We start from the raw sequence: 12,435 nt of genomic DNA, 5'->3' as shown, positions 1-12,435 counted from the left end.
CAAAAAATTGAAAATAGAACTACCTTATAACCCAGAAATCCCACTTCTGGGAAGAAATCCAAAACACTAGTTTGAAAAGAAATATGTACCTCTATGTTCATTGCAGTATTATTTACAATAGCCAAGAAATGGAAGCAACTTAAATGGAAGCATCTGTCCATCGACAGATGATTGGATAAAGAAGAGGTGGTACATACATACAATGGAATATTAATCAGCCATAAAAAAGAATGAAATCTTACCACTTGGGACAACATGGATGGACTAGAGGGTATTATGTTCAGTGAAATGAGTCAGACAAAGAAAGACAAATACCATATGATCTCACGTACATGTGAAATCTAAAAATCAAAATAAACAGACAAAACAGGAAGAGATTCATAGATTCAGAGAACAAACTGTTGGTTGCCAGATGGGAGGAGAGGTTGGGGGACTGGGTAGAAAAAGTGAAGGGATTAAGAAGTACAAATTGACAGTTACAAAATAGTCACGGGATGCAAAATACAGCATAGGGAATACAGACAATAATATCGTGATAACTGTGTAGTGTCAGATGGGTACTAGACTAATTGTGGGGATCACTTTGTAAGTTATATAAATGTCTAACCACTATGCTGTACACCTGAAACTAATATCATATTGACTGTCAAGTGTAATTGAAAATGTTTAAACATTTTTTAAAAAGGAAATGAACCACTTCTCAAGATATTTACCATGAAGGAGGACGTAGTGCAACAGGTAGAGGGAAGCAAATATTTTAAACATTTAGATTCTTGCATTTTAAAGATGAATGAGACATCTGGAATCAAAATGGCAGCGTGAGGTGAGCCTCTATAAAGCTCCCCTGGATTTTACAACTAATCGAACAACAATAACTCCACAAAGGACTCCCTGCACAGCAGACAGGCAAGACGAAGAGGCCCACTACTGAATTCACCTAAAGGGGGGCAAACCACGCGAGCGGGGCAGGAGGGAAGGGAGAAGTGCGGAGACGGAGCTGCGCAGGCGCAGGACGCAGACCTAGCTCAGCCCTCCGAGCTCGCTGCATCCCGGAACTACTGCAGCTGCGGGAGAAGGAAGAACTCAGACTGCTAGAGCTCCGCTTATGGCCTACAGCGCTGAGAGGGCAGCATATAACACGTCTGAACACAGCGCTCGCGGCGGAGACCTCGGAAAGAAGACTGAGGGGAAAAGGCTGAGAACGGTGGTTTGGGCCATCACTGCTGAGCAGAGAACGGAAGCCTTAGGCACTGAGACTGGCCGCCCGCTCTCTACCCTCCCAGAGCTCGCCCGCCGCCACCTTCCCGGAGCTACAAGCGGAACAGTAGCAGTGTCAGATCAAAAGAACAGAATATTTGCTGTTCTGAGAACTGTGGACCGCAGACACGGATTCGCAGCCCAACTGGTTCCAGCGGCGGGGAGGGAACTGTGGAGGCAGGACCGGCTGTGGTGGTGGTCGCTGCCATTGCTCTGGGCCACCTCTCACAACTCACCCCAACCCTGGCCCCACCTATCTGGACAGATCCCTGCAGGGGTAAACAGAACTGCTGAAACATACAGGCTCAGAATCTGGTGCAGGAAGAGCTTTGGAACTTCAAAACCTCTCCGCATACCAACACGGACACTGTGCCCTGTGACCCAGGCGAACTATTAACAGAAGAGAAGCCCATCTCTCGGGGAATCCCCCCATTGGGTGAGAAGCTGGAATAGTGCAGAGAAAACATAGCACTACCGTGTGAGAGAGAAAAAAAAAAGGCTGCAGTCGGAGAGAAAATAAAACATTCTACCAACAAGTACTGGAAAACAAAAGAAAGACCTCTTCCTATCAACCTGTTGATAAGGTTGATCTACAGAAGCCACTCCTGTAGATGTCTAGGAAGAGAAATAATAAATCAGTAATTGTCATGAATAACCAAGGCAACAAGACATCTCAGAAACAAAGTGAAAACTCTCCAGAAAAGGAACTTAAAGGTATGCAAATATGTGACTTAAATGACAGAGAATTCAAGATTGCAGTTCTGAAAAAACTCAACGAGATGCAAGAAAACACAGAAAGGCAGTTTAAGGAACTCAGAAACACAATCAAAGAACAAGATGAGCATTTTACAAAAGAGATTGAAATTTTAAAAAAGAACAAAATAGAATTTCTGGATATTAAGAACTCAAGAGAAGAAATTAAGAATGAAATAACCAGCATAGGAAGGAGAGTTGACCAGATGGAGGAAAGAATCAGTGACATCAAAGATAGAAATCTGGAAATTACACAGATGGAAGAAGAAAGAGACTTGAGACTTAAAAGAAATGAAAGAACTCTACAAGAACTTTCTGACTCCATCAGAAAGAGCAATATAAGAATAATGGGCATACCAGAAGGAGAAGAAAGAGAGAAGGGAACAGAGAATATATTCAAACAAATTGTTGATGAGAACTTCCCAAACTTGTGGACAGAACTGGATCCTCGAATCCAAGAAGCAAATAGAACACCTAATTACCTCAATCCCAACAGGCCTTCTCCAAGGCACATTGTATTGAAGCTGTCTAAAATCAATGACAAAGAAAGAATCCTCAAGGCAGCCAGGGAAAAGAAGACGGTAACCTACAAAGGAAAGCCCATTAGATTATCATCAGATTTTTCAGCAGAAACTCTAAAAGCCAGGAGAGAGTGGAACCAACTATTCAAACTATTGAAAGAGAGAAATTATGAGCCAAGAATAATATATCCAGCAAAGATATACTTTAGCTATGAAGGAGGAACAAAGACCTTTCCAGATATCCAGAAGCTGGGAGAATTTTCTAACACACGACCTGCACTACAAGAAATACTAAAGGAGGCTATTTGACCACCATCAACAGGGAGAATTTGTGGCAACCGAAACATTAAAAGGGGGAGAGTAAAGGCCTGAACCGGAATATGGGAATGGAGAAAGTAAGCGTGCTGAAGAAAATGGAATACTCTAAATATCAAACTTTCTTTTACATAAACATAAGGGTAACCACTCAAAAAAAAATCCAGAATTGAAATATATACTGTAATAAAAGAAGAAACAGAGGGAAATATCATAGAATACCACCACACAGAAATAATAGACAACAACAAAAAGGCAAAGAAACAATGGAGACACAGCTTTACCAGAAAACTAAAGATAGAATGACAGGAAATCCTCACATATCAATAATCACCCTAAATGTAAAGGGACTGAACTCACCAATAAAAAGGCACAGAGTAGCAGATTGGATCAAAATACTAAACCCAACCATATGCTGTCTCCAAGAGACACATCTCAGCTACAAGGACAAGCATAGACTCAAAGTGGAAAGGGTGGAAATTGACACTCCAAGCAAATGGTCAGAGAAAATCAGATGTAGCCATAATGATATCAGAAGAAACAGACTTCAGGGTGAAAAAGATAACAAGAGACAAAGATGGACATTTCATAATGGTAAAGGGGACTATACAACAAGAAGACATAACAGTCATCAATATTTATGCCCCCAATCAGGGAGCACCGAAATATACCAAGCAACTACTAACAGAAATAAAGGGAGAAATTGACTAAAACACAATTATACTAGGGGACTTAAATACATCATTGACAGCTATGGATAGATCATCCAAACAGAAAATAAATAACGAAATAGCAGCCCTAAATGACACATTAGATGAAATGGACATAATTGACATACATAGAGCACTTCATCCTAAAATATCAGACTATACATTCTTTTCTAGTGTACATGGAACATTATCAAGGATAGACCATATATTGGGACATAAAATCAGCCTCAGCAAATTTAAAAAGATTGAAATCATACCAAGCATATTCTCTGATCACAAGGCTTTGAAGTTGGATATCAACTGCAAAAAGAAAGCAGGAAAAAACACAAATACATGGAGATTAAACAACATACTTTTAAATAACGACCAGCTCAAAGAAGAAATTAGAGGAGAGATGAAAAGATACATAGAAACAAATGACAATGAAAATACATCCTACCAAAATTTTTGGGATGCAGCAAAAGCAGTTTTAAGAGGGAACATTAAAGGCCTATCTCAAGAAACAAGAAAAATCCCAAATAAATAACCTCATGTTACACCTTAAAGAACTAGAAAAAAGAAGAACAAGTGAAACCCAAGGTCAGCAGAAGAAAGGAAATAACAAAAATCAGAGTAGAACTAAATGAAATAGAGAACAAAAAGACAATAGAAAAAATTAATGTGACAAAGAGCTAGTTCTTTGAAAAGATTAACAAAATTGATAAACCCTTGGCTAGACTCACTAAGATAAAAAGAGAGAAGACACTAATTAACAAAATCAGAAATGAAAAAGGAGAAGTAATCACGGACACCACAGAAATACAAAGGATCATCCAAGATTACTATGAAGGACTATATGCCACCAAATTCAATAACCTAGAAGAAATGGACAAGTTCTTAGAAACGTATAGCCTTCCAAGGCTGAACCATGAAGAACTGGAAAATCTAAACAGACCGATCACCAGTAACGAAATTGAATCAGTCATCCAAAACCTTCCCAAAAGCAATAGTCCGGGACCGAATGGCTTCACTAGTGAATGCTACCAAACCTTCAAAGAGTATCTAATACCAATCCTGCTCAAACTCTTCCAAAAAATTGAAGAAGAGACAGTACTCCCTAACTCATGTTATGAGGCCAACATTACGCTGATACCAAAACCTGGTAAAGACAACACAAAAAAAGAAAACTACAGACCAAGATCTCTGATGAATACAGATGCAAAAATCCTAAACAAAATTCTAGCAAATCGAATACAACAATGCATTAAAAAGATTATTCATCACGACCAAGTGGGGTTCATCCCCGGGGCACAAGGATGGTTCAACATCCGCAAATCCATCAATGTGATACATCACATAAACAAAATAAAGGACAAAAATCATATGAGTATATCAATTGATGCAGAAAAAGCATTTGACAAGATACAACATCCATTTATGATTAAAACACTTAATAAAATAGGTATAGAAGGAAAATACCTTAACATATGAGGGCCATATATGACAAACCCTCAGCTAATCTCATAATTAATGGTGAAAAACTGAAGCTCTTTGGTCTACGTTCAGGAACACAACAGGGCTATCCCCTATCACCTCTGCTTTTCAACATAGTGTTGGAAGTCCTTGCCAGAACAATCAGGCAAGAGAAAGAAATAAAAGGCATCCAAATTGGGAATGAAGAAGTTAAATTATCACTCTTTGCAGATGACGTGATGCTATATATAGAAAACCCTAAAGTCTCCACCAAAAAGCTATTAGAAACAATCAACAAATACAGTAAAGTTGCTGGCTACAAAATCAACGTACAGAAGTCCATTGCATTCCTATATACTAACAATGAAATCTCAGAAAAAGAAATACAAAAAACAATTCCTTTTGCAATTGCAGCAAAAAGAATAAAATACCTAGGAATAAACTTAACTAACGATGTGAAGGACCTATATGCTGAAAACTATAAGACATTTTTGAAAGAAATTAAAGAAGACACAAAGAAATGGAAAGACATTCCGTGCTCATGGATTGGAAGAATCAACATAGTTAAAATGGCCGTATCACCCAAAGCAATATACAGATTTAATGCAATCCCCATCAAAATCCCAATGGCATTTTTTAAAGAAATACAACAAAAAATCATCAGATTTGTTTGGAACCACAAAAGGCCCCGAATAGCCAAAGCAATCTTAAGAAAAAAGAACAATACTGGAGGTATCACACTCCCTGACTTTAGCTTGTACTACAGGGCTACAATAATCAAAACAGCATGGTATTGGCAGAAAAACAGACACATAGACCAATGGAATAGAATTGAGAACCCAGAAATAAAACCACATAAATATGGACAGATAATTTTTGACAAAGAAGCTAAAAACATACAATGGAGGAAAGACAGCCTCTTCGATAAATGGTGCTGGGAGAATTGGGTAGCCACGTGCAAAAGAATGAAACTGGACTGCTATCTGTCACCATGTACCAAAATTAATTCAAAATGGATCAAAGACTTCAGCATAAGACCTGACACAATAAACTGCATAGAAGAAAACATAGGTACTAAACTCATGGACCTTGGGTTCAAAGAGCATTTTATGAATTTGACTCCAAAGGCAAGGGAAGTAAAAGCTAAAATAAATGAATGGGACTATATCAAACTTAAAAGCTTCTGCACAGCAAAAGAAACCATCGACAAAATAAAGAGGCAACCAACGGAATGGGAGAAGATTTTTGCAAACAGTGCCTCCGATAAGGGGCTAATATCCAAAATATACAAGGAAGTCATGAAACTCAACAACAAAGAAACACACAACCCAATTGAAAAATGGGCAGAGGACCTGAAGAGACATTTTTCCAAAGAGGACATACAAATAGCAAATAGACATATGAAAAAATGGTCAACATCACTAATCATCAGAGAAATGCAAATAAAAACCACAATGAGATATCACCTCACCCCAGTCAGAATGGCTATCATTAACAAGACAAATAGTAACAAGTGTTGGAGAGGCTGTGGAGAAAAAGGAACCCTCATCCACTGTTGGTGGGAATGCAGACTGGCGCAGCTGTTATGGAAGGCAGTGTGGAGGTTCCTCAAAAAATTACGAATAGAATTACCCTATGACCCAGCAATCCCTCTCCTGGGTATCTACCCAAAAAATCTGAAAACATTTATACATAAAGACACGTGTGCTCCAATGTTCATCGCAGCTTTATTTACGGTGGCCAAGACATGGAAACAACCAAAATGTCCTTCGATAGATGAATGGATAAAGAAGTTGTGGTATATATACACAATGGAATATTATTCGGCGGTAAGAAAAGATAATATAGGAACATTTGTGACAACATGGATGGATCTTGAGAGTATAATGCTAAGCAAAATAAGTCAGACAGAAAAAACAGAGAACCATGATTTCACTGATATGTGGTATATAAACCAAAAACAACAAAAGAACAAGACAAACAAATGAGAAACAAGAACTCATAGACACAGACAATAGTTTAGTGGTTACCAGAGGGTAAGGGGGGTGAGGGGTGGGAGATGAGGGTAAGGGGGATCAAATATATGGTGATGGAAGGAGAACTGACTCTGGGTGGTGAATACACAATGGGATTTATAGCTGACGCAATACAGAATTGTATACCTGAAATCTATGTAATTTCACTAACAATTGTCACCCCAATAAATTAAAAAAAAATAAGATGAATGAGACATAGCATGTTTATAGGCTGAGAGGGAGAAGCTAGTTGAGGAGAAATGGGTGAAGCTCTAGAAGCGGGAGGGGAGGAAGAGGAAGAAAGTCCTTAAGGAGTTAGTTGGGTACAGTCAGAACCCAGTGTGCAAAATTGATCTATAGTGGAGGACAAATGCTTCTTCCTCAGAGGACGGAGGGAGGGAGGGAAGAAAAGGAGAGGAAAGAGACAGACAGCCATTCAAACAACATTTGTTACTGCTACATACCAGTCACTGTCCTAGATGGTAAAGAAAGGACAAAAACAAAATTCCTGCCTTTGTGATATCTACATTCCAGAGGGAGGATGCTGAACATAAAAAAATACATAAAATAGGAAAATTAATAGCACTTTAGAGGGTAATAAATGGTTTAAAGGAAAATATCAAGCAGAGCAAAGTAAGCAGGATTGGGAGTGCTGGGGAGAATGGGTTGCAATTTTACATTGGATGGTCAGGGAAAGTATCACTAAGAAGGTGGCACTGGACTATGCAAATGTCTGAAGGAAGAGTGTTCTAGTTCAAAGAAACAAACAATGAAAAACTACCTAAGGTCAGAACATGCTTGGCATGTTTCAGGAACAACAGAAAAGCCAGTGTGACTGGAGTAGAGTGAGCAAGGAGGAAATACTAGATGAGGTCAGAGAGATAATGGTGAGTAGGTGGCAAATCATGTAGTGTAATGTAGTCATTGAAAGAAATGTAGTCATTATTTTGCTCGAAAACAAGAGCCATCGGGAGGGTTATGAGCAGAGGAGTGACATAGTATGGCTTACTGTTTTTTAAAGGACCACTATATTTAGAATAAAGTGATGATGGCAAAAATATAAACAGGAGGCAATTGTAGTCATCCAGAAAAGGCAATTGTAGTAAACCAGAAAAGAAATGATGGTAGCTTGGAACAGGGTGGTAGCAGTGGATAGATAGTGAGAAGTGTTGGGACTTGGGATATATCTTGAAGGTGGAACCGACACAATTTCCTGACAGATTATATATGACGTGTGAAAGAAAGACAGAAGTCAGCTGAAATAGGCAAGGCTATGAATAGAACATGGTTTGTTTGTTGTTGTTTGTTTTGTTGGAGTTTTGTTTTTGTTTGTAGGTCAGAAGTTCAGTTCGGGACATGTTGACTTTGTTCTCCAAATATAGATGCATTTATGAGTCTGAATTTTCGGTGGGAGAAAATTGTAGCCTACAGGTATAAAATTGAGAATCATCAGCATAGAGAAGGCATTTAAAGCCATGGGACTGGATGATATGAACATGGGAGTCAGTGTAGCCAGAGAAGATAAGTGAACCAAGGATTAAGCTCCCAGGTAATCTGACATTAAGAGACCAGGGAGAAGAGAAGGAACCATCAAAAAAGAGCGAGAGACTTGACCATTGAGGTGGGAAGACAATCAAGAGAGTGAGGCATCATGCAAGTCAAGATGGAGGGAGGAATTCAATTGTGAACAGTTGTTGGCAGGTCAGTGGGCTAAGGCTAAGAATTTACCATCGTGGTTAGCAACATATGTCATTAATAACTTTGACAAAACAAGTTCCTATGGTATGGTGTGAAGGGTTAGAGTTCATTTTTCTCCGATAAAAATATCCAATTCCTATAGCACCATTTATTAAAAAGACGTTTTTTCCTCATTGAATTGACTTGATGCCTCAATCTAACATCCATTAAATGTATGGATGAGGGTCTATTTCTAGACTATCTCTTCAGTTCCATTGATTTTTATGTCTAATTGTTATGTCAATAACATCCTGCCACTTTGCTGCAGCTTTGTTTTATTTTTAAACTACTTTACTGGGGTATGGTTGACATATAAAAAAACTGTACATATTTAATATATACAACTTAATGAGTTTAGAGGTAAGTATACACCCATGAAACCATTATCGCTATCAAGGCCAAAAACAGATCCATCACTTCCTTTACGTGTGTGTGTGTGTGTGTGTGTGTGTTAAGAATTCTTAACATACGATTTACCCTCTTAGCAAAATTTAAGTATATAATACAGTATTGTTAGCTATAGGCTGTAGGCTGTATGATAGTAGATCTCTAGAATTTATGTACTTCACATTACTGAAACTTTGTACCCTGTAACCATCACCTCCCCATTTCTCCCTCGCCCCAGCCCCTAGAAACCTTTATTCTATTCTCTGCTTCTGTGGGTTTGACTATTTTAGATTACACATATAAGTAAGATCATACAGTATTTATCTTTCTGTGTCTGTCTTATTTCACTTAGCATAATGCCTTCCAGTCCATCCACATCCTCATAAATGGCAGGATTTCCTTCTTTTTTTATGGCTGAGTAATATTCCATGGCCTGTATATACCACATTTTCTTTATACATTTATCCATCAATGGACATTTAGGTTGTTTCCATATCTTGGCCATAATGAAGAATGCTACAATGAACATGGGAGTGTAGAGATCTCTTTGAGAGCCTAATTCCAATTTCTTTGGATATATATGCCCAGAAATGGGATTGCTGGATCCTATGGCAGTTCTATTTTTAATTTTTAAGGAACCTCCATGCTGTTTTTCTATAATGGTTGTGCCAATTAACATTCCAACCAACAGTGCCTAAGGGTTCTCTTTTCTCCATATCCACACCAAGACTTGTTATCATAAATTGGAAGAATTAATGTTGTTATTGTGGTGAACACACAATGCAATATATAAATGAGGTATTATAAAATTGTACAACTGAAACCTATATAATTTTACTAACCAATAAATTTAATAAAAATAAATAAATAAAAAACAGTGCTTTCTATTAAAAAATGTCAATACTACCAAAAACCATCTATAGATTCAATGCAATCCCTATCAAAATTCTAATGACATTTTTCACAGAAATAGAAAAAAAATCCTAAAATTCATGTAGAACCACAGAAGACCCTGAATAGCCAAAGCAGTATTGAGCAAGAAGAACAAAGCAGGAGACATCACACTTCCTGATTTCAAATTATACTACAAAACCATAGTAACCAAAACAGAATGGTACTGGCATAAAAACAGATGTGTGTGTGTGTGTGTGTGTGTGTGTGTGTGTGTGTGTGTGTGTGTATACCAGTGGAACAGAATAGGAACCCCAAAAATAAATTTATGCATATATAATCAACTGATCTTCAACAAGGATGCTTAAAATACACAATGGGGAAAGGATAGTTTCTTCAGTAAATGATGTTGGAAAACTGAATACCAACATGCAAAAAAATAAAACTGGACTCTTAGCTTTCACCATACACAAAAAATCAACTCAAAATGGGTTAAAGACTTAAACGTAAGAACTGAAACCCTAGTACTCCTAGAAGAAAATGGGGAAATCTCTTTGACATTAGTCTAGGCAATGATTTTTTTTGGATGTGGCACCAAGAGCAATAATAAACAAGAGGGATACACCAAAATAAAATAAAAAAAAAGCTTCAGCACAACAAAGGAAACAATCAACAGAATGAAAAGGTAACTTACAGAATGAGAGAAAATATTTGCAAACCATATAACTGATAAAAGGTTAATATCCAAAATACATAAAGAACTCATAAAACCAACTAACCCAATTTAAAAATGGGCAAAGGACCTGAATAGACATTTCTCCAAAGAAAACATACCATTGGCCAACAAGTACATAAAAAAGTGCTCAACATCACTAATCATCAGGGAAATACAAATAAAACTCACCACACACTCATAGGGGACACCCATATGGGCTCCTGGGGTCCTCTACTTCATGCAGCTCCCTCCTCTGTGGTACTCTGCCCCTCAAATTTCAGCCACTTCAGATACCTTTATCTCTGCAGTCTGCCTTCTCCATGAGAATGCCATGCTTTGCTTTGACTCTAGCTCACTGCACAGTGATGGGAAAGCTTTCTCCAGGCCAAGAGTTAGGTGACTTGAGGCTTACCTTGTCAGTTTACTTTATCTTTGTTATCCAAGTCATGTGCTTTCTGCTCTCTAATGCCTGAAAACAATTGCCTCGTATATTTTGTACAGTTCTATGGTTGTTAACAGCTAGAAAGCTTGTCTACTATACAGAAATTGTGCTTATGGTATAAAATGTATAACATATCAAAGATATGGAGAAAATAAAATGATCACAGCATCACCAGCACTCAGGGAAATACACTGTTGCATTTTGGGCTCTTTTCCTTTCAGGCATCTTCTTATATATACATACAAACTTTTATGCAAAAGCAAGATCAGACTATATACATAAGTTGCATCCTGAGTTTTTCACTTGACATTATATGTTGACTTACTAGAAAATCGGCACATGACATTTATGTAAGTTTTGGAAAATATACAAATATAAAAGATGAAAATAACAACTACTCTAATCTCCCCATCCAAGGATAACCACTGTGGGTGGCCAATTTTCAGTGACTGAAACTTCCTGTGTCTGGCTTATTCTTAGATAATCGAAATCAGTAGTGTTCATTCCTCTTCCTGTTCCACGACACCAAAGGAATATAAAGCACTCCCCTGCCTGGTTTACAAGGTCTTCTCTCTAATCTTGTTCTAATCTCTTGTTTTCCAGACAAAAAACTGAAACCCAGAAAAGTTAGCTTCTTGCCCATGATAATTGAGTCTACCCCCCAGATTTTCTATTCCTTGAAACACAACTCATATTGCTACATATGGCTACTTCCTCCTCTACAGACTGGACAATCTCCAGTGTCACCCCCCAACCCACCACCAGTGCCCTGAGCGACTTGGAGTGTAAGGAAGTCAAATTCAGCTTGGAGTGGCAGAATAAAGGGCAACTTCTAGGGGACATCGGAGGTAACAGTACAGCTGCTTATTTGATTGGTGAGCAGGCCCGGAGGTCTTTCAGAGAGGAGAGAAGATGGCTTCTTCATTCGATTATTCATTTGTTCATTTACAGTGGGAGGGAAACACTGATTGTTTTAAAAGCTAGCTGCAGTTTGAGTGTGTTGGCCCTGGAGGAAAGCTGAATTTTACAAGAAAAAAAAAATCCCTTGTTTATAAAATCATCGTACAGGGCCACATGGCCATAAGAGGCAGAGCCTGTGGCCAAAGTGGTGGTGGGAGAGACGAGATCAACAAAAATTAAATAACTCGACATAATAAAGTAACAAGTGTTTTTCCCTCTCCTCTAGTGAGCCAGGAAAAATGGAGTTTGAAAACAAGAACTGATGGAGAACCCTGGAGAG

The sequence above is a fragment of the Rhinolophus ferrumequinum genome, chromosome X (assembly GCF_004115265.2).
Source record: "Rhinolophus ferrumequinum isolate MPI-CBG mRhiFer1 chromosome X, mRhiFer1_v1.p, whole genome shotgun sequence".
Taxonomy (NCBI): domain Eukaryota; kingdom Metazoa; phylum Chordata; class Mammalia; order Chiroptera; family Rhinolophidae; genus Rhinolophus; species Rhinolophus ferrumequinum.
The sequence above is the reverse complement of the archived record's forward strand: the minus strand, read 5'-3'. Positions refer to the sequence as shown.